The 22,551-nt window shown below is 48.7% G+C and overlaps 1 long non-coding RNA gene across 1 annotated transcript; it reads left to right on the top strand.

Annotated features, from left to right (window-relative positions):
• The first annotated feature begins 471 nt into the window (after positions 1 to 471).
• Positions 472 to 15,308, top strand: LOC135967374 (uncharacterized). Its single transcript, XR_010581445.1, has 3 exons — positions 472 to 943; positions 10,784 to 12,807; positions 14,805 to 15,308. It is a non-coding gene; the product is annotated as an uncharacterized lncRNA (long non-coding RNA).
• The last annotated feature ends 7,243 nt before the right edge of the window (positions 15,309 to 22,551 follow it).

The raw sequence follows: 22,551 nt of genomic DNA, 5'->3' as shown, positions 1-22,551 counted from the left end.
CAGCAAAATGGCTGTGAAACAGAGGCTCCACCCACACACAGCCAGACCTCTGTTTTTGGGGAGAACCCTCTTCTGCATTCTGAAATTCTGGGGACCTGTCCTGAGGTGTCTTCACCCACTGGGCCAGGAGATTCTGATTATGGAGAAACGGCCTACCCTCCACCCCTGTCCCTGCCCAGTCGGGGAACCCTACACCCGGGGGTAATTGAGATCAGATGCAGCTGTGGCTCACAGAATGCTCCCTAGGAACCTGGAAGCATTTATTGTCTGGAAGAGAATCCAGGGCCGTCCTCCCTCCCTTGCTGTCCCCTCCCCAGACGGCCCAGCAGAAAGTGGATCGGGCCTGAGGAGCCTCTGGTGCTGCCCCGGGTTAGAGCAGCGGCCTTGATGAATACGACTGCTGAAAGCGTCTTCCTGGCTTCCTCCTTCCTGGGGATATGGTTACAGGGGGTCAGACTTCCTGCCCAGCCTGCCTTCGCCTTTGCCTTTCTGGCAAAGTGTGGATCTGCAGGCTCTTCTCCTGCAGGCAGCTCCACACGCCCACCCCCATGCCTTGCAACTGGGGCACCGGCTGGCCCCATTTCATTCAGAGCCCAGCTTGAATGTCACCTCCTCAGGGAGACTCTCCCTGGCCACCCTATATGAACCACCCACCTACCAGCAGTCCTTCCCTCTCACCCTGTTTAATTCTCTTCATATCACTTATCTTTAGTTGGGTGGTTCATTTATTTTCTTTTAATAATGTTTATTTCCTCTCCCCACCGCAAGAATGTGAACCCTGGGAGGAAGGGGACTTTGTCCTGCTCACTGCTGTATCATAAGGCCTGGAACTGTGCTTGGCACACCTGCTCAGTAAATACTGATTGAAAGAACAAGGCAAGGACTGAGCGCCTACTTTTGGCCTCTGAACTTGGAAGTTGACCTTGAATCACATTGCTCTGAGGTGAGGTTTACTGTTTCTGATCTCCACCCTCTGGCTTGTCCTGATTGCATGTCTCTGGTATAAAACCCCACTTTCTTTTTTTCTTTTTCTTTTTCTTTTCTTTCTTTCTTTCTTTCTTTCTTTCTTTCTTTCTTTCTTTCTTTCTTTCTTTCTTTCTTTCTTTCTTTCTTTCTTTCTTTCTTTCTTTTCTTTCTTTTTTCTTTCTCTCTCTCTCTCTCTCTCTCTCCTTCCTTCCTTCTTTCTTTTTTTTTCTTTTCTTTTTTTTTTTTTTTGAGAAGGAGTCTCACTTTGTCACCCAGGCTGGAATGTGGTGGCATGATCTCGGCTCACTGCAACCTCTGCCTCCCAGGTTCAAGTGATTCTCCTGCCTCAGCCTCCAGAGTAGCTGGGATTATGGGTGCCTGCCACTACACCTGGTCCCTGGTCTCCAATTTCTTGTGTCTGGATTTTGGTTCCCTCTCCTCACTCAGCAAGCCCATTTTACATGGTAGTGCTATGAAGTCTCGGGTGGGGTGACTGCTGGCCAATACCATACCTTTGTCTGACTTGAGAAAAGGTGCTCCCTAATGGGAGGATGCAGTCCTGCTGGTCCCCAGCTTGATCAACAGAAAGTGAACTCACATGAAGAAAACGGACCATCTTTTTTGGCTGATGCAGCCCCACACTTGGGCACAGGTTGGCTGATTTCAGACTCCACAGGTGTGTGACTTGTGCTTGGTTTAATGCTCTACTGCTATTGTCTTGAAAATTTTAATATTTGAACAAGGGATTGCATATTTTTATTTTGCACAGGGCCCCTCAAATTACGTAGGTAGTCCTGATTCTACACACAGTCCTGGTTAAATGTTAGCTGTCCCCCTTATACAGATGGGGGAAGGTGAAGCCCAGAAAAGGTGACCATTAATGTGGCTCAGTGAAGCCTGGTGGGGCAGAGGCTGGTCTGCCAGCTCCCAGCTGGGTGAGGCTGGGCACACTCTGTTTTGGGGGAACCAGCCATGGTCCCCCACCCACAAGTGCTCAGGATCAGAGAGAAGAGAGATGATATTCACTTGTTTGCATTGCCCGGACAGAGCAGGTGCTTGGTACTTGTGGGGGACTGAGGTGCTGGGGCATTGTGGTAGAGGGAGTGATGCTTTCCATTAGGGGCTTTGGAGAAGGCTCCCTGGAGGAGGTGTCAAGGGATCTGACATTGAAGGATGAGGAGGGTTTGAATCAAGAGAGGAGGGGAAGGATATTCCCAAGAGAAAGTCCAGGACGGGCAAAGGTCACTTAGTCTGGATAGGAGAATGAGGATGACACTGGAGAGGTAGGGACCTCAGTGTCAGGGTGAAGATTTTATCCTCTGTGTGGGCTTGGGAGAGTCCCCAGCTTCTACTCCAACCAGAGCAGATCAGTGTAAACATGTTTTCTGTTTCATACATGGGATGGAGGTGCAGGGGGTGAGAGGGTCCTTGAATTTTGTTTGTAAAAAAAGAAGTTGCCTCTAAAAATATGTTTAAAAGCCACAGCTGTTGGGGATGGAAAGCAGAGAAGGAATTAATACTCCATCTGGCAGCTCTGGCCTTCTTTCCTTAAGGAGAGTTTGCCCTCTTTAAGGAAAACCTGGAGCCTCATAGAGGGGCATGTGTCTGCTCTGGGTCCTTGGTGTATCTAGAACCCAGGACTCCTGACTCCTAGATCGGTGCTTTTTTGACTCTGTAGCTGCAGGAACTCATCTCCACAGGCCTGTGGTCCAGTTTCTGTGGTCAGGTGGCAAAGCTGAATCTCCAGCAGCGATAGATGCTCCCTTTTCCCTCCTCTGGCCCGCCTGCCAGGCCAGCCCTGAAAAAAGGTGGCCTATGCTGCCACCTGGTGGCCACTCACAGGTAGGGGAGGGTGCCACTTCTCTGCTGGGAGCTAGCCACACTATCCTGGTAACTGATGGTCTAGACAAGGGATCCTGTGCTTGGGTGGGGATTGCCCTGTTCTGGGGCATTGACCCCTTTGGGAATCTGGGACCATTAATGGTGGTATGGCCCACCTCAAATCTGTTCTTCCTTCTATCTTTCCCAGTCTAAGGGACGTAATACCCTAATTGTCTAATCTGGAAGCCTGGGTTTTACCCTTGACTCTTCCTACTCCCTTTTCCCCTAAATCCGGTCTGTCCCGAAGTCCTGTCAAGCCTACCTTTTAGGCACATATGGCATGTGTCCCATGCTCTCTATTCCCAAGACCACGACTCAGGTCCAGCTGCTTCGTTGTCCTCACCTGGTCTTCTCCCCACTCAGGCTTGTCTGCAATCCACTCCGCAGGCTACATCCAGAGGGACTTTGTTAAAATGCATGGATACTTATGTTCTCCCTGCTTAAAACCATCAATGGCTCCCTATTACCCCCAGGACAAAACTTAGCCTTTTTGCCAGGAAACCCGTCTTGGGAATAGTCCCTTGCAAACCCTCTAGCTCTGCTTCTCACAGGCCCCCTCCTTCCCCTACTAATTGGGCAGCATAGCATAGTGGTTACAGGAGTAGATGCTTAGATGCTAGTGCCTGGGTATCTGCTTTTTTTTTTTTTTTGTTTTGAGTCGGAGTCTCACTCTGTCGCCCAGGCTGGAATGCAGTGGCACGATCTCGGCGCCATTCTCCAGCCTCCCGAGTAGCTGGAACTATAGGTGCCCACCACCACGCATGGCTAATTTTTTGTATTTTTTTTTTTTTTTTTTTTGAGACGGAGTCTTGCTCTGTCACCAGGCTGGAGTGCAGTGGCACGATCTTGGCTCACTGCAACCTCCACCTCCCGGGTTCAAGCAATTCTCCTGTCTCAGCCTCCCGAGTAGCTGGGACTACAGGCTACTACTGTGGCACCCCGCTAATTTTTGTATTTTTAGTAGAGACGGGGTTTCACCATGTTGGCCAGGATGGTCTCGATCTCTTGACCTTGTGATCCACCCGCCTCAACCTCCCAAAGTGCTGGGATTACAGGTGTGAGCCACCGCACCCGGCCCATATCTGCTTTTAAATTTCACTTTTGTCATTTGATAACTATGTGACCTCAGTCAGGTTCCTTATCTCATTTTCCCAATCTCCAAAATGGGGTTGATGATAATAGTGCCTAAGGGGGTTATTGTGAGGATTAACTGAAATATCATGTAAGAAATTGTGCTAAGTCGGGGCCTATTACAAGGTTAGAGGGCAGAGTCTCCACGCAAGACAAGACTTCCTTCCTTCCTTCCTTCCTTTTCCTTTTCCTTTTCCTTTCTTGATGGAGTCTCACTCTGTTGCCCAGGCTGGAGTGCAGTGGTGTGATCTCAGCTCACTGCAACCTCCAACTCTCAGGTTCAAGTGATTCTCCTGCCTCAGCCTCCTGAGTAGCTGGGACTACAGGTGCGTGCCACCAAACCTGGATTTTTTTTTGTATTTTCAGTAGAGACGGGGTTTCACCGTGTTAGCCAGGATGGTCTTGATCTTCTGACCTTGTGATCTGCGCACCTCTGCCTCCCAAAGTGCTGGGATTACAGGCATGAGCCACTGTGCCCGGCCCACCTTCATTTCTTACATTTTTTTAATTAAAAAATTAAAAAATCATTTTTGTGTTAATTTTTTTCCCCGGAGATGAAGTCTCACTATGTTGTCCAAGTTGGTCTCGAGCTCCTGAGCTCAAGTGGTCTGCCCACCTTGGACTCCCAAAGTGCTGGGATTGCAGGTGTGCGCTACTGTGCCTGCACAAAAAATTTTAAAGTTTTAAAGTGTATTCATTTATTTGTTTATTATTATTTTTGAAACAAAGTCTCACTCTATCACCCAGGCTCGAGTGCAGTAGTGTGATTATGGCTCACTGCAGTCTCGACCTCCTGGGCTCACATGATCTTACCACCTCAGCCTCCTGAGTAGCTGGGACTACAGGCGTGCACTAGCATGCCAGGCTGATTTTTTATTTTTTGTAGAGACACAGTCCCACTATGTTGCCCAGGCTGGTCTTGAACTCCTGGCCTCAAGAGACCCGCCCATCTCAGCCTCCCAAAGTGCTGGGATTACAGGCATGAGCCACCAGGTCTGCCCACCATCACTTCTGACACCTGCTACAAGTTCAAGAGGTTCCCTAAACCACCCTCAGGTTCTGTAATTTGCTAGAAAGACTCACAAGACTCACTGAAAGCTGTTATACTCATGGTTATAGTTTATTACAGGGAAAGGATACAGACTAAGATCAGCCAAAGGGAGAGATGTACAGGGCAGAGCCCAGGGGATTTTCTTTCAAGCATAAAGTAAAGCTTCCATTGTCCTTCTCATGGAATCAGAATGTGTCACTCTCCTAGTATCAATGTGACAATGTCCGTGGAGTATTGCCAACTGGGGAAGTGCACCTGAGCTTCAGGGTTCAGAGTTTTTATTGGGGCTCTATTTTCTCTTCTCTAATTTACTTTATTGTAAGAATATAGCATATTTTATATATATATAAAACATATAAAATATGTGTTAATCAACTGTCATGTTATTGGTAAGGCTTCTGGTCAACAGTAGGTTATCAGTGGTTAGGTTTTGGGGGAGTCAAAAGCTATATGTGAATTTTTGACGTATGGGGGTCAGTTTCCCTAATCCCTGCATTATTTTTATTTTTTTTGCAACAGAGTCTCATACTGTTGCCAGGTTGGGGTGCAGTGGCGTGATCTAGGCTCTCTGCAACCTCTGCCTCCTGGGTTCAAGCGATTCTCCTGCCTCAGCCTCTTGAGTAGCTGGAATTACAGGTGCCTGCCACAATGCCCAGATAATTTTTGTATTTTTAGTAGAGAGAGGGTTTCACCATGTTGGCCAGCTGGTCTCAAACTCCCGATGTCAAGTGATCTGCCTGCCTCAGCCTCCCAAAGTGCTGGAATTACAGGCATGAGTCACCATGCCTTGCCACCCCTGAATTGTTCAAGGGTCAACTGTACTAGCTGTTAATCCACTTGAGATGTAATCTACTTCTCAAGAATTCCTCAAAAGGGGAGCTCTCTGTCTCTGGGCCTTTGCACATGCTGTCTTCTCTGCTAAGAACACCTTTTCTCTGGGAAGACCCTGGGGACTGAGTTAGGTGCCCTGCATGTACCTCACCTGCCTCCTCTTCTCCTCTTTCCCAGGACTTATCTCATGGTCATTGTCCGGTCAGTGGTCAATGCCTGTGTCCCCCACCACAGTGTGGGCACCTTGTGGGTACAGAAGCTTCTGTCTTATTCTCCCTTGTTCCAGGTGCTTAGCACAAAGTAAGCACTAAGGAACTGGTTATTTTATTTTTATTTTTATTTTTGAGATGGAGTCTCCCTCTGTGGGTCAGGCTGGAGTGCAGCGGCGCAATCTCAGCTCACTGTAACCTCCACCCCTCGTGTTCAAGCGATTCTCCTGCCTCAGCCTCCCGAGTAGCTGGGATTATAGGCGCGTGGCCCCATGCCCAGTTAATTTTTGTATTTTTGGTAGAGACAGGGTTTCACCATGTTGGCCAGGCTAGTCTCAAACTCCTGACCTCAGGTCATCCACCCGTGCTAGGATTACAGACGTGAGCCACTGCACCCAGCCAGCAGGCACTGGTTATTAAGTTAAACTTTGAACTCCGTGCTATAGGATGTAACTAAAAAACTAGATTAGACTCAGAAAGGATTTGAAAATAAATAATACAAATCTGGTGAAAAGCCATGGCCAGAACAGGGGCATTTCCTCTACTTCATAATGACATTAACCATTTAAATGCCAGGTTCTGTGCCATGTGCTTATCCATGCTATCTCTTTTCTCCTTTAAAGCCCATGCACACAATTATCTCCATCTTAGTGATGAGAGTTTGGCCATTTAGGGAGGCAAAGTGACTTGCTCAAAGTCACACAGCTCGTAAGGGCTGAGGTGGGACTCATGCCTCTTGGAGGAGCTTGCCTCCAAGAGCTTGTCGCCTCTGGAAACAGTGATGCTGGCAGGGAGGGTGATTGCTGCTTATCCAGGCCTGGGTTGAGATCCTTCCTCTCTGTCTATCCCCAGTGCTGTTGGGGGTGGGGAGAGGGGTTCTGGGGAAAGAGGAAGGAAGAGCCAGTCCAGCCAGAGGTCAACAGAGGAGCCGGAGGAAGAGGGAAGGAAGAGGAAGAAGGGAGGGCTTGGAGCGTGCTGGGATTCCCAGCTCCCTCCAGTGCCTGAGTTCGTGGGTTCTGAGAAACAGGACACTCTCTGGGTTGGAGGTGGGCTGCCTGAATTTGACCTTTTGGGCAGATGGGGCAGAAATCAGGGCCCCAAACAAACTCCATCTTGAGAGCCAACTGGGGAAGGACCCTGGCCTGGGGGCCAGGAGCCCTGGATTCCAGCTCCTTCTCTGTTTCTTGTTCTCGGGCAAACTCCTTCCAGCTGTAGGCCTCAGTCTCCAGATCAGTTGAATGGAGGTTTGGGCTCAATGACTTGAGATACTCCCTACAGAAAGGCAGGAAGCTGGGCCTCAGAGAAGGCCTGGGGAGGGAACTGGAGGTTGGGTCAGGATGGGTGCTAGTGGCGCCTGTCCATGGGCCTAGAGCCTAGTTCCGCAGCCACCCCACCCCCTCCCAGCTTCTCCTCTGCCCACCACACAGACCACATGGCCTTCTCTTCTCCTTTTCTATATTCAGATATCCTAGAGTTCTGAGGAAGGCCCAGGCTGGTGCCCAGGAACTCTGAGCTGCTGATGGAGTCAACTCTAGTGGGAAGGATTGCAGTTAGAGATACAGCAGGTCACAGGCTTGGGAGGAGATAGCTGGGCTGCAGGAGGGGCCACCCTGAGTGCCGTGGGAGTGGTGAGGGGTCTTTTTGTTACCCTAGCCTGCCTCTGGCCCAAGAGCCGTCCCCCAAGTGCTGGTTGCTTCTGGAGTCTGGACTATCCAGCTGGCTGATAGGGGTCGGAGGGGGGAAGGTGGGTGGGAAGGAATGCAGCCCTGGCCTTGTCTGAGAGCTCACTCTGACCAACAAAGTCATGGAGGCTGTGCCTGGCTGGCTGGGGGGCCTGTGGCCAAGGGTGCAATGGCTGGATTCTATGTTCAGTCTAGACTAGAACTTGGTTTGACTTGAACTGAATTTAGTAGAGTTAAACTGAGTTGGGTTGTGTTGGGTTGGGTTTGGTTGGGTTGAGTTGATTGGAATTGAGTTTGATTGACTTGGGTAAGGTTTGATTTGGGTGGGTTGAGTGGAAGTAAATTGAACTGAGTTGAATTTAGGATAGTTGAGTCATTAAACCCCAGCCCTATCCCTCACAAGCAGCCACTCTGTGGTGGGAGGCCAAACCCCTGCTTCCTCCTCTCCCCTGGGCCTATGAGGCCTTCCCCCTGGTGCTCTCAGAATGGTGCCTGCAGTCCTGACCCCAAGAGGTGGAAGAGTTGGGGTCAGTGGTGGATGACTCTCATCAAAGGGACACCCAGAATCTTCTTGGCTCTCCTCCTCCCCACCCTCCAAACAATACATTTTACTAGAGAGAGGTACAGAAAGGCACAGAGAAGAGAGAGAGATGGAGGAAAAAGCAAGTCAGTGAGGCACTGCTCTGAGAAAGTAATGGCATGGCGATTGATACTTCTGTTCGCAAAGATGGCTTCTGGGGACAGACACTATTGTTTTCCCACCCACCTCCCAGCCTGATGCTCAAATCTCCTTAGTCTGGGTTCAGATTCTGGGTTCTCCAGCCTCAGGAGGGCCTCATTCTGATTCCCCTAACTCCGAATGATCTGGGGCAGGCCCCCTCCAGTCTCTGAGTCTCAGTTTCCCCATCCATAAAATGAGAAGATTGGCCTCAGTTTCCTTCCAGCTCTACTGTGTCTAATGCTAATTTTATGACTGGGGAAGTAGCTTTAGCTCCTGGTTCTCAGGCAGTCGGGGCTGACCTAGGGCTCCCCTGGTGGAGAAAGGGTGGAGGGGATGAAGGGACAGGGGCATCTCCGTTTAGGAGGAATAATTCCCCACCCAAAGCTTAGAACATGAAGCAGATTGTGCCAGAAACAGAGACAGAGAGGGAAGAGTCAACGAGAGGAAGACAGCAATACAGAATTATTGAAAGAGGAGGGGAATCCAAGACAGCCACACACAGACAGAGCAGAGATAATGAGAGAGAGAGAGAGAGAGAGAGAGAGAGTGAGTGAAAGAGCGCAAAGCTGATAAAGGCAGGCAAAGGAGGACTGGGCCATAAAAAGGAGGGAAGACAGTGCCAGGCAGATGGAGCAGAGAAGCCAGGGACAGAGTTTTCTGTTCCCTGGAGGTCAGCTCAGACCCTGCTTTTCCCTGCAAGGTATCCAGTCTGGTGGTCCCTCTTCTGCCCATCAAATCTTCTTTTGGAATTTTCCCTGCCCCCCAATCTAAATCTCCTCCAGATCTCACCTCCCTAGAGGTGGTGTGGGCAGAGGTGAAAGCCCTCACAGGCCTGAGGCTTCGTGGCCTTGGGGCTTCATTAAAGGGTAGTAGTAAATGGCAAAGTCAGGGAGGAATAATAGTTATTATATGTATGGGGATGTGGTTAGAGTTGGGAGAAGAGCGAGGAGAGGCAAAGTCCAAAGAAAAATCTCCCCTTCTTTCATTAGATCAGGTATTAACTCTTGTGTTCCATTTCCCTACCAGATATCCTATCGTTTAGGGATAAGCATTACTTTTTGTCATTTAGGGAATGACAGGATATCTGGTGGGGAGGTAGGAGGAAGGTCTTTATTGTTGGAAGGAAGGAGGAGATATAAAGGAAGAACTGAGCTGGACAGGGATGAGTTTAGTTGAGTTAAATTATGTTGAGTATAATTGGTTTTGTTTGGGTAGAGTACAGTGGAGTAGAGTTGCGTTGTTGTGTCATGTCAGGAAGGGTTGGGTCAAATTTATTTTAGTTTGGTTGAATGAGTGGAGTTTGGTTTGGGATTGGTTGAGTGGAGATGAGTTGGTTTGACTTGAACTGAATTTAGTAGAGTTAAACTGAGCCAGGTTGTGTTGGAATGGGTTGAGTTGACTGGAGTTGAGAGTTTGATTAACCTTGCATAATGTTTGATTTGAGTGGGTCGAGTGGAAGTAAATTGAACTGGGTTGGCTTGAGTTGAATTTAGGATAGTCAAGATGCATTGAGTTGAGCTGAATTAAGTTGGGTTGGTTGGGATAAGAAAGTTAAAAGACTCCTAGGAGACAGATCCAGGAGAATTGTGCCTCAGGAAGGTGGTGTGAGATTCCAGCAAAGAGAGACCTGGTGAGGGGAGGTGTCCATGGCTGAGATCTAAGCAGACTGTAAGTCTGACAAGATTTGGCATATAAATGATTTATCTCAGTGTTTCTCCATTTTCTTTTGTACTATACACTCTTATTGGTAATGGAGGCTCATGATGGCATGGGAAGAAAGCAATATCAGAATCTCATTGCATGTGCATGTGTGGTCACGTGTGTGTGTGTATGTGTGCGTGTGTAATTTGAAAAAATACCCAAAGGTAGGTCCTTTTTATTTTTAAAATTAATTTATTTTTAATTGACAAATAATAATTATGCATATTTATGTGGTACAATGTGTATTAGTTTGTTTTCATGCTGCTAATAAAGGCATACTCAAGATTGGGTAATTTATAAAGGAAAGAGGTTTCATCGACTCACAGTTCCACCTAACTGGGGAGGCCTCACAATCATGATGGAAGGCAAAGCAGAGCAAAGGCACGTCTTACATGACAGCAGGCAAGAAAGCTTGCAGAACTCCCATTTATAAAACCATCAGATCTTGTGAGACTCACTACCGTGAGAACAGTATGGGGGAAACCACCCCCGTGATTCAATTATTTCCACCTGGCCCAGCCTTTGACACGTGGGCATTATTACAATTCAAGGTGATATTTGGGTGGGGACACAGCCAAACCGTATCAAATGTGATTTTTTTTTTTTTTAGACAGGGTCTTGCTCTGTTGCACAGGCTGGAGTGCAGTGGCATGATCGAAGCTCACAGCAGCCTAAATCTCCTGGAGTCAAGCAATCTTCCCATCTCAGCCTCCTGAGTAGAACTACAAGCACATGCTACCATGCCTGGCTAATTTTCTTTTCATTTTTTTTAAGAGACAGGGTTTCACTGTGTTGCCCAGGCTAGTCTCAGACTCCTAAACTCAGATGATCTGCCCACCTTGGCCTCCCAGAGTGCTGGGATTTACAAGCGTGAGCCACCGCTCCTGGCTAATGTGATGTTTTGATCTGTGTATTTGTTGTGGAAAGATTCAATCAAGCTAATTAACAAATCCTTCACTTAACTGACTTGTAATTTTTTGTGTGTGATGAGAATGTTGAAAATCTTTTAGCAATTTTGAAACATATAACAGATTATTATTAACTGTGGTCACCATGCAGGTATAATAGATCACTAAAACTTCTTCTTTCTAACTAAAACTTTGCATCCATTCATCAACATCTCTCCCTTCCCCATCTCTCCTCCTCCCCACCTCCCTCTGCCAGCCTCTGGTAACCACCTTCCTATTCTTTGCTTCCATGAGAGTGACTTTGTAAGATTCCACATATAAGTGAGATCATACAGTACTTGTCTTTCTGTGCCTGGCTTATTTCACATAGCATAATGTCCTCCAGTTCTATCCATGTTGTGAATGTTTCCATCTTTTTAAAGGCTGTGTAGTACTCCAATGCGTCTACCTACCACATTTTCTTTCTTTCTATTTTTTTTTTTTGAGATGGAATCTTGCTCTGTTGCCCAGGCTGGAGTGCAGTGGTACAATCTCGATCTTGGCTCACTGCAACCTCTGCCACCTGGGTTCAAGCAATTCTCTGCCTCAGCCTCCCGAGTAGCTAGGATTACAGGCACCTGCCACCATGCCTGGCTAATTTTTGTATTTTTAGTAGAGATGGGTTTTACCATCTTGGCCAGACTGGTCTTGAACTCCTGATCTTGTGATCCACCCACCTCAGCCTCTCAAAGTGCTGGGATTACAGGCGTGAGCCACCGCACCCGGCCACCACATTTTCTTTATCCATGTATCTGTTGATGGACACTTAGGTTGCTTCCATCTCTTGGCTATTGGGAATAATGCTGAAATGAACCTAGACATGCAGTATCCCCTTGACATACCCCAAAAGTGATTCATAAATGCCTCCCAGGCTACAGCATGTTCCAGTGGAGAGTCAATATCCTGCAGAATCTTCACTCTTGCCGAGAAGTTCTGTTTGGATGAATCCCTGGCTGGAAACAATTTTTTTAAGGAGAACGAAGGGGAGCATAAAGGTCAGAAAGTCTCCCCTCTCCGTTTCTTAACCCAATTCTTAGGTAGCAGCCTTTGAAGAAAAGAAAATGTAATATTTATTGAGCACCTAATATGTGGTAAGTATTTTTGCTTCCATTGTTGTATTGAACACTCACAAAATATTTCTGTTTTATAGTGGGGGAACTGTGGCCCAAGGAATTGAAGCAACAAGGTCAAGGTCACACAGCTAGTTTGATGTAAACCCAGGTCAGTGTGTCCCTTTTTGCCAAGAGAGTGACAGAAAACCATAGGTGGTTTGGGGTGACAGCAACCAAAGGATGGTAGGGGAGGTGAGTGGGAGTGATGAGCTAGGGTGGTGGTGGGGTGCTGGGGGACTGAGAGGGAGGGTCAGAGGAGACAGGGGTGCAGAGAATGTGGGCTGAATGGTCTGTCAGAGAAGAGGTGAGAAGATAAGGGAGTGGGCAGTCCAGAGACACTTTGCAGGTGGAGGTCTGGTCATGGAACTTGTGGCCTCAGCAAGGCAGCAACAGGTCAGGTGCTGGTTTGTGCACCTTCAGCACTTGGGAATTGAGACCCTCCTAAGAATCTGGCAGGTGAGTCCCTGCAAGGAGGTTCCCAGCGTTCTCCTCTCTCCTTTGTTTTCTATTCCTGAGGTTCATCCCATCATCTCGGAGCTCCTTGAGAGCTGAGGACTCCCAGGGCCTGTCTGGAGGTAGGCCAAGATGTCATGTTCTGAGTGTTTGCAGGATGGGTGCAGTGGAACTGAAGGAATCACAAAGCGGCGAGGTCACTCCTGTGTGCTGGGTGTTGGGTGCCCCTAGGAGGCTCCCAGTTTCTGTCCTGAGGGTGGCCTGAGGGAGGGATTCAGGTTTGGAGTCTCTGGGGTGCTCACAGAGCTGGTGCTCCTCTCCTCCGGAGTGGGTGGTTGTGGGCAGCCAGCTGCACGTCCTACTCACCACCTGGTTCTTTCTTGTGGTCCTGTGGTCCTGGCTGGATGGCTGCGCCTCCTCCTTCCCCAGTGCCTTGATGACTCACATACCCCCTTCCCCACCACAACACACACATACCTCCCCCCAACACAAGCACACCACACTTACCCCACACAACCACTGGGCAGCCCCACGAGAGAGTCCCAGGTTGGATGGAGGGAAGACTGACTCCTCCCAGCTGTGGAGCCGGGGCAGCTCTCCCCATCAAGCTGCTCTGAGGGCCTGGGATCAGGATTTCAGCAACTCCTTCATTCACTTGCTCATTCTCGGCTTAAAATATGTATATTTGTGGGGATAGCATGCATAGAGAGAAGCCAGAGCCTGAAATTTTAGAACTGCAGTTCAACAAGCAGAAATCTCCAGCCAAGTCACCTCATCTCTCTTTGCCTGAGTTTCTTTATCTGTAAAATGTACATAATGCTCTCTTGCAGGGTGACGGAGGGGATCAAACAAGATAACAAAAGCCAAAGTGTGTGTGAACTGTAATCAGAGTTTATAGTTTACAAACATATAAATAGTCATTCATTCATTCACCCCATTGAACAAAGGCTGATGAAACCCTTGAGCACCAGGCAGTGTCCTAAGCCTCCAGGCAGTGTCCTAAGCCTTTTACAAGCATTAACTCATTTGATCCTCCTAAAAACCCTATGAGGATGATGCTAGGATTGCCCCCACTTTATAGACAAGGAAACTGAGACACAGAGGATTTAAGTAGCTTGCTCAATGCCATCTGGCTAGCAAATGGTACAGCTGGGATTCACACCTAGTCCTTTTTGATCGACTCAAGAGTATTCCATTCATTCATTTAGGGAACATTTATGAAATACTTTCTCTTTTTTTTTTTTTTTTTTTGAGACAGAGTCTTGCTCTGTCACCTAGGCTGGAGTGCGGTGGCACGATCTTGGCTCACTGCAACCTCCACCTCCCGGGTTCAAGCAATTCTCCTGCCTCAGCCTCCTGAGTAGCTGGGACTACAGGCACATACCACCACACCTGGTTCATATTTGTATTTTTAGTAGAGATGGGGCTTCACCATGTTGGCCGGGCTGGTCTTGAACTCCTGGGCTCAAGTGATCCTCCCTCCTTGGCTTCCCAAAGTGCTGGGATTACAGGTGTGAGCCAACACACCCAGCCAAATGCTTTCTCTAGGTGAGTCCCTGGGTCCATGGAAAGGAACCAGAGTTGGTGAGGTGGTTGAGGTCATCACCCAGGGGCAGAGGTAGCCTCCTGAGGGTGGAGGTTGGATATGCGGGGTGCAGGAAGGATTGCAAATTTTGGTTGTTAGCCAGCTAAGATTTCTGCCCTGTGCAGGACAGTCCTACACACATTGTCAACAGAACCCCATTGAGAAAACATTCAAGAAAAGAGCACAGGCTTTGGAGTCATTCCAGACCTGGGCCTTACCATTCCAAGATTGTGTGACTTGGCTTGGGTAAATCGCTTTATGTCTCTTAGCTTCAGTTCCCACCTCTGAAAAACATGATTGAAGACATTATATATGTGAAGTACCAGAAGTATCTAGCATGCCTTGGTTGCTCAATAAACATGAAGGTCTTTTCCTGCTCAAGCAAATACCAAGAAGTATGGAGAAGAAGCAGTTTTGGCTTCTGGCATCCTTGCAAACCTCTCTCCCTCTCTCGTGAGGAGGTCTGAAGCAATCTGGGTTCTGGACACGCAAGAGCGCTCTCACCACATGGCCCTCCCCCTTCTCTCCATCCAGGCCCAGGGCCCAAGGCCAGTAAGGCTCCTAACCTACCAGCTCTGAGGCTCCAGGCAAAAGCCACTTCCCCTCTTGGAGCCCTGGATTATTTGTCTATGAAATGGAGAGACGCAGTGCTGATGGCCGTCAGTTGTTCCTGCCCATCCGGCATCCCTTCCCTCTTCTTTGGGTGACTGCAACCAGTTTTCTATTGAGGAACATCCTGCTCCCATTCTCAGTTGCCTGGGCATGTGGTCTGGGACTGGCCAGTCAGCATGTGGACATTCCATCTTCCTGTTCACAGTCATTGGTTCAGGTACAGGTGTGTGAGCTATCCCTGGAGCAATCACAAGTGTCCCAGGAACTCCTGGTACCAAAGGCCAAGAAAGAGGCATTCTCTTCCCATATGGGATTGGGGCATGAGAACAGCATAAACCTGGAGCTGCCTGAGACCTCTGTAACGTCCCTTGGGGAGAACCTGCCTGAGGATGAGGCCAACAAGAGGAAAAGAGAGAGGAAAAGGAGGAGGAGATGAGAGGGAGGAGAAGAGAGGTGGGGTGGAGAGAGAGAGGGGCAGGGGTGGGTAGGAGAGAGAACCTGATATGATTTCTGGATATAGCCTTGCCTGTCCTTGGATTTTCAGCTTGAGAGAAAATACCTCCCCTTCTTTTGCAAAAATTAGTTAGAATTGTGTCTGTTGCTTGTAATAGAAATAATCTTCACTTATTCAGGGGCTAAAAACACTTATGTTGGCCAGGCACGGTGGCTCACACCTATAATTCCAGCACTTTGGTAGGCCAGGGCAGGCAGATTGCTAGAGCTCAGGAGTTCAAGATCAGTTTGGGCAACATGGTGAAACTCTGTCTCTATAAAAACAAACAAACAAACAACAACAACAACAACAAACAAACCAAAATCAGCCAGGCATGGTGGTGAGTGCCTGTATTCCCAGCTACTTAGGGGGCTGAGGTGGGAGGATTGCTTCAGTCCAGGAGGTCAAGGCTGCAGTAAGCCGTGATCATGCCACTGCACTCCAGCCTGGGCAACAGAGTGAGACCCTGTCTCAAAAAAACAAAACAAAACAAACACAAAACATCTACATCAAAAGATTGCTGTGTAGATCAAAAGGGAAGATAATGTAAGCAAATATGTTTCTCTATACTGTATATGGCTGAATGACGATAAGTTATTAGTGAAGTGTTAAAGCAGGAACACACATTCCATGCAAATGACGAGTCAGTCTGTCCAGTTCTGTTTGAAAGGCTTGAGAAAATGGACTTTTACGGTTCTTGCCTGAGAACAGAAGGAATTTTTGGAAGTGCGAAGTCTTGTGCCCTAAATTTTCAGTTCATTGGGTGCAAGTTTTCTAAGGATGAGGTGTCCTTGCATTGGGTCGCACTGTTTCTTATGTGACTTGTTCCAAGGTCGCTTACTTTACAAGAGGCCATAGTACAGTGAGGAAAGATACCTGGCCTGTTGGGGCAAGTCCCTGCCTGGCTCTTAGTCTCTGATTTTGTCACCTGAGTGGGGCTGGATTGGGCCTTCTTCTAGGGAGCAGCTGCCTCTGACCCACTGTGATCCTGCTATTCCCAGACCTTATCCTGGGACAAGAGAAGTCTGCTCACCTCTGTTGTCTGCAGCATGCACTGGTTACTGAATTCTCCAGAGAAGCCACCCGTCCGAAACCATAGCCCATGCCAGAAAGAGGCTCTTTCTGGAGTCTGGCAGACATTTTCAACTCACTGTCTCTTCCCTGTCTGTTCCAGAAAATTCGATTTCTCAACCTGCTTTGTAGCCAAGTGAGGCCACGTGACATGGTTCTGGTGAAAGAAATGTAAAGTGGAAATCTCCTGGGGCCGTCTCTTCCCTTTCCAACCTTTTCCTGTTTGGAACATGGGCATGAAGTGCTAAGTGCAAGGACACAAACTATTTTGAGGATGACGGAGCTGAAAGATGGAAAGAATCTGAACTCCTGATGGCACTGCTGAGATGCCGAGAAGCCACAACAGGGCTGGGTTGCTTACCTCTGGACTTCTTGTCATCTGAGAGAAATAATTCTCCCTCCTTTTTGGGCTTAAGCCTCCATATTTGGAGTTCTTGATATATGTAACCACATGCATTCCTGACACACTAAGCTAGCACTTGCCTGCAACCATTCTGTCTCTCTCTTTTGTTTTTTTAGAGAGATGGAGTCTTGCTAAGTTGCCCAGGTTGGTCTTGAACTCCTGAACTCAAGCAATCCTCCCACCTTGGCCTCCCAAAGTGCTGGGATTACAGGCATAAGCCACTGCGCCTGGCCACTATTCTCTCCTAAATTCTTTCTAGGCATGTAGTCCAACTTTTTTTTTTTTTTTCCTTGCATCTGGGGCCATAATGACAGAATTGGAGTAATTTTATACTTATTAATTATAATAATTCTACCAGCAATCATTATTTACTGAGTGCCTCCTGAGTGCCAGGAATTGAGCTAAGTGATTTTATCCTCACAACAGTCCCAGGAAACAAATACTGTTATTTTTCTCATTTTCAGATGAAGAAACTGAGGCTCAGAGATGACAAATGACTGGTTCAAATTCACACAGCTAGAATTGAAGCTGGCCTCTGAACCCAGGTCTGCCTTACACCAAAACTCCTGCTCTTCATCCTCAGCATGCCTAGTTCACCATGCTTAGTTAACATGTAGGGAAACTGAGGTCCAAGAGGAAGAGTTACTAGCCCAAGGTCACACAGTAATTTCAGGGGGTCATTTTACAAGAAATCAGATCGACTGGGTCCCTATTCCAGGGCTCTTTCTATGATATCCTGCTGCTTAGCAAATGCCAGGGCCTGAAGTCCAGGCTGAGGTCTGGGGATGGTGGGAGCTATTGAAGGTTCTAAACAGAATTAGAAGAGTGTCCCACATGCCAGAGGAGGGCTGTGGAAACACTTCCTCTCCCTTCCACTATGGTGGAGAAGGAAGTGGGGTGAGAGGACTGATGTTTTACAGCCCCATAAACTTCCTGAGCAATGTCCCCTGGCCAGATAATAGCTCTTTCCCCCGGTTTGTCCGTCACAGGTGGCTGAGTCCCCTGATCCCAGGAGCTGATATCTGATGCTCTGCAGATTACACTGATGGTGGGGGGGCTGGCTGGGGAGGATGCCATGGCATGACCACTCAGCCATCCTATGCCAATCAGATGGTGCTGGCTGTCTAGTGGAGAGGTCTGCGGGGCAGAGGGCCCTGCAGTGGAAACTCCCCAGATGAACTTGGGGACTCTCCACTTAGAGTCTCCCACTTGTTTATCTTCTTGGCCCATCCCTGGCAGGATCTGGGTGTTTGTTTAAGGATTCAGGGTTTGGGATCCAAGATAACCAGCGATGAGTGTCATAGGGAGTTATGCTTGTAAATGTTGAAATCATACAGGCCAGGGCTCAAATCCCAACTCTACCACCTATATGTAGCCTGTGGTATAGGCTATAGCAAGTCAGTTAATTTTCCTGTTTATAAAAATGGGGACAAGAGGAAAATCTACCTCATGGGGCTGTTAGGAGTTATAAAGGAGATGATGCACCAAAAACCTTTCGCATAATGTCTGCCACATGGTAAGTGCTCCAGAAGTGGTTAAAACTCCTCCCACTTTTCTTCCTCTCTGCGTAATCTAGGGAAATCTTTGAGCCTCATTTTCCTGTTTCGCAAAATGGGGATCATGATACCTTCTTCTTCCAGCTATTGTGAGGGTTTCAATGAGAAAGGGATGTAAACACATTTGGTGGGCCGGGTGTCGTGGCTCATGCCTGTAATCCCAACACTTTGGGAAGCCAATGTGGGAGGATCACTTGAGCCCAGGAGTTCAAGATCAACCTGGGCAACATAGTGAGACCCCTGTCTCTATAAAAACAAACAAACAAACAAAAAACAAATAAAAAAAATTAGCTGGGCATAGTGATGTGCACCTGTAGTTCCAGCTACTCAGGAGGCTATGGTAGGAGGATCACCTGAGCCCAGGAGATCAAGGCTGAAGTGAACCAAGGTCGCACCACTGCACTCCAGCCTGGGCAACAGAGTGAGACCCTGACAAAAAATAAACAACAACAAAACCAAAACATTATTTTGTGACTCTCAATTCTCAGCTTCTCAGCTGAACTATATTCCCTAAATTAGATCCCCCACATCGCCCCACAAGCCAACTACCATCCTAACAGAGCATTTCTGTTCCCTTTTAACTTCAAATGCTGGTTGGTTATGCTGGGCCTTGGGTACGGGTACCCGATATTCCAGAACAAAGGGGTTGGGCCTTGAAATCTGACCCTTACTAGTTGTGCATCTTGGACAAGCTGCTTCAGCACTGGGCCTCAGTTTCTTTCTCTGTAAGTGGAAGTGATAATACTGACTTTATAAGGTTGTTGAGAAAAATCACATGTAACAGTGCATTTAAAATACAGAGCATTCTGCCCTGCACATAGTAGATATTCAAGAAATATTAGCCATTATTATTATTACCTCCAATGGTCAACCCTAACCTGTTTCTGAACAGGTAAAGAGGAGGAACCCTCTTGCTCGGGTAGGGAGTAGAAGCAAGGGCCAGTAAAGAACTAGCATTGAGCTCCTACTGAATGCTGGGGATGCCCACAGGGACTATCTTACTTCATCCTCACAACAACTCTCGCAAGAGTGGCATTATTAACCACGTTTTTACAGATGGGGAAACTGAGGCCCACAAAGGACAGTTCACTGCTTAAGGTCACACTGAGAGGTCAGGTGGGGTGGAGGACTGGGATTTGAAGAGATGTTGAATTGAGTCCAGAGCCTTCCTGCCTGACTGCGAAGCTGCCTGCAGAGGTGGGGCCGGGTGGAGCTGGGTCCATGAGTGATTCAGGTAAGAGTCAGCTCTGGTTTTCCAAATAGTGGGTGGGGCCCAGCGGGAGTGAGGCCTCTCCAGGAGCATTACAATCCAGGCTGTAGCTAGGGTGAGCAGGAGGGCACACGATTGGTGTGGATAATGGGGAGGGGACTATGTAGAGAGAAATCTTACCCCTTCTCACCAGTGGGGTATAGGGAAGGAGGTCCTTGCTGCCTTAGCTGGAAAGGGCTCAGGGCCTCGGGTGAAGCTGTGGGAAAGTTGGGGGCGCTGGCCCATGGGACAAGCTGGAGAAGGCAGGGAAACTAAGGCAGGCAGTGATACTTTTGGTGGTCGTCACAGCAGATGGGTGGTTGGCAGTCACTTTGATGAGGCTGGTGCTGGACCTGTTTTTTTAATGCATTCACTACTCCTTTAGATACTCATTCACTTCTTTGTTCAAGCAACCAACATTCCCTGGATGTCTTTTATCTGCCAGATCCTAAGCTTGGCCTTGGGGCTACAAGAGTGACTAAGACTCTCATAGCCTCATAAGGTTGGGGGAGCAGAGGGACAATGTGATCAAGAGTGGCACTGCTGTGGCCAGGGAAGGCACAGGGGCTTCCTAGAGGAGAGAAAGGGGAGGAAGAGGCATGTTAGAGGAGGCCTCCCAGGAGACATGGGAGGTGGACTTGCCTTATGAGTGGAAGCTCACCATCTTGAGGACTAGCATGGTGACACCAGTCCCAGACATTTAGACTATAGGCTGTGCAGTAGGGAGCAGGAAAAGGTGGCCCTGTGCTGTTCTGTCTTTCCCAGGTCTGGTGCAAGGGCTGCCCCAGACCTCTCCCCTATGTATCCAGCTGTATGCTGGGGCAGTTGCGGGTGCTGGCCCATGGGCCAAGCTGGAGAAGGTTTGATCTCAAACACAAGAAACCCAAACCCAAATCCAAATCCCACCTACTCATGCCAGCTCCCCTCCCTGGGTATTACCACCAGCGTTGAGCCAGAAAGCTAGGTGTCTTCAGTAACTTTCTTCCCCTAAGCTCTAGTGCTAATCAGTCACCAAGCCCTGGCACCTTTGCCACCATTTCTGTCATCTGCCTTCTCCCCACTCCATGCTCTTGGTCCTGCCCCATCCCTGGAGGGCTGCCCCGGCACCCTGCCTGCTCTCTCAGACTCCATCCTCTCCTGTATTGCAGCTGTGTTGAGATCTGTGGTGCCGGTCACAGAGCCTGGCTGCAGTGAGGGCTCAATTGCTCCATGCTGGAACTGGACCAGTCCTCAAAGACCTACTCATTCTGTTGTTCAAATGGGGAAACAGAGGCCCAGTGAGGCCTAGAGGCTTGTCTGAGGTCACACCATGGAAGAAGTGACTTGAACTCACTTCTGATTCTGAGGCGAAGGCTCTTCCCATCAGTGCCAGGGCCACACAAGTGTTTCTTGTTTTGAGTGCAGATGGGTGGCTTGGAAGTCAGCAGGAGGCACAGGTGTGGTGACTTGATGGGCTCAGGGCCCAAAGGGAGGGAGGGCCTGGGAGTGGAAGATGGAACCTCATTCAAGCCTATCTCTCCTTTCTTCTCACCAGAAACTCCCCCTTTCTTTGGACAACTGGACCCCCACACCTCTACCCTGTCCCCATCCCTTTTGCTGATAATCCCATCTCCTTGCCCTGTAAATGCCAGGGGGCGCTTGGTCTGGGGAGGTAGGGAAGGCTGAAGCCAGTCCTGGCACCCTGAGAGCCCCAGGCCCTCCGCCTGCTCCACTTCTTCTCCAGGTCTGCCCTGGCTTGCTCTGTCTCCCTAGGGCAGCTGGCTTTTGTCCCAGGGGAGCATGGGAACAGCTTGGGTGAGAATGGGGGAGGGGCTTCCCAGCAGATCTCACCTCTCCCACCTGGCATAATTTCTACCCTGCACCCAGCGATGCCCAAGAGCCAGCGCAAGAACCTCTGAGCCCTCCTGCCGGCCTTCCCCACTGTGGGGCCCACAGGATGGCTGGGTGTGCTGGGGTAACTGAGGGAGATGACTTGTGGGTGCCAGGACCAGGGGACTTTGGGTGATTTTGGGCCTATTCCTTCCTCCTTCTAGGTGTTTCCTGAGCTGGAGAAAAGGAAAGCTGGATGCTGGGATTCTGCAAATTTGGTGGTGGATGTGAGACTAGCTAGAGCATGGACCCTGGCCAGCCCTGGAATCTGAATTCAGAGATCTTTGAAAAAAAATGCCTTCTGATAACTGAGCACCTACTACATGCTGGGCACTGCACTGGGAGATCTGTGTGCATTCTCTCATTGAATCTTACAACCACCCTCTGGGATGGTTTTTGCTATTAAGCCAAATTTGTAGATGAGAATACTGAGGGCTGGAAAAGATAAGTACCTTGTCCAAAGTGACACGGCCAGTAAGCTGTGGAGTCTGGTTTTGAACTAGGCTCTCTTGGACTGGAGCCCGATCTCTTCATTTCTGGCAGAGACCTGTGGCTTTAGGGGGCCGAGACCAACCCATGGGGGAAGTAAGTCCTTCCTGTTAGATCTGTCTAAAGAGTAGTGAGTTTTTCATTTAGGAAACCACATGCAGGCCAGGCTGGACTGCCCCATTTCTAGCCCCCTTTCTTCTCTGCGGACTGCTCCGTTTCTAGGTCCTTTTCTACCCTTTTCTGTAGAGTGCGTTAGACCCATTTTACAGAAGGGGACTCTGAGACCCTTTCTTCTCTGCGGGGCAGGGTGTGTGGTTCAGACGAGCCTCTTCCATCCTCAGTTCTGTCCCTAAGCCCTGAGTGACCTCAGCATTGAGCATCGTCTCTGAGCCTCAGTTTCCTGTCTATATCTAGTGCCACCAGGCATTAGAAGCGTAAGTGCTTCAAGGATCTCGGGTGAAAAGCCGCCTTAGCGGCGATCATACACTAATTAATAAAATGCCTTGGCCGGGGCTGGGCAGAGGAAGTAAGCAGGCGGC

Source organism: Macaca fascicularis, chromosome 15, assembly GCF_037993035.2.
Source record: "Macaca fascicularis isolate 582-1 chromosome 15, T2T-MFA8v1.1".
Taxonomy (NCBI): domain Eukaryota; kingdom Metazoa; phylum Chordata; class Mammalia; order Primates; family Cercopithecidae; genus Macaca; species Macaca fascicularis.
The sequence above is the reverse complement of the archived record's forward strand: the minus strand, read 5'-3'. Positions and strand labels throughout refer to the sequence as shown.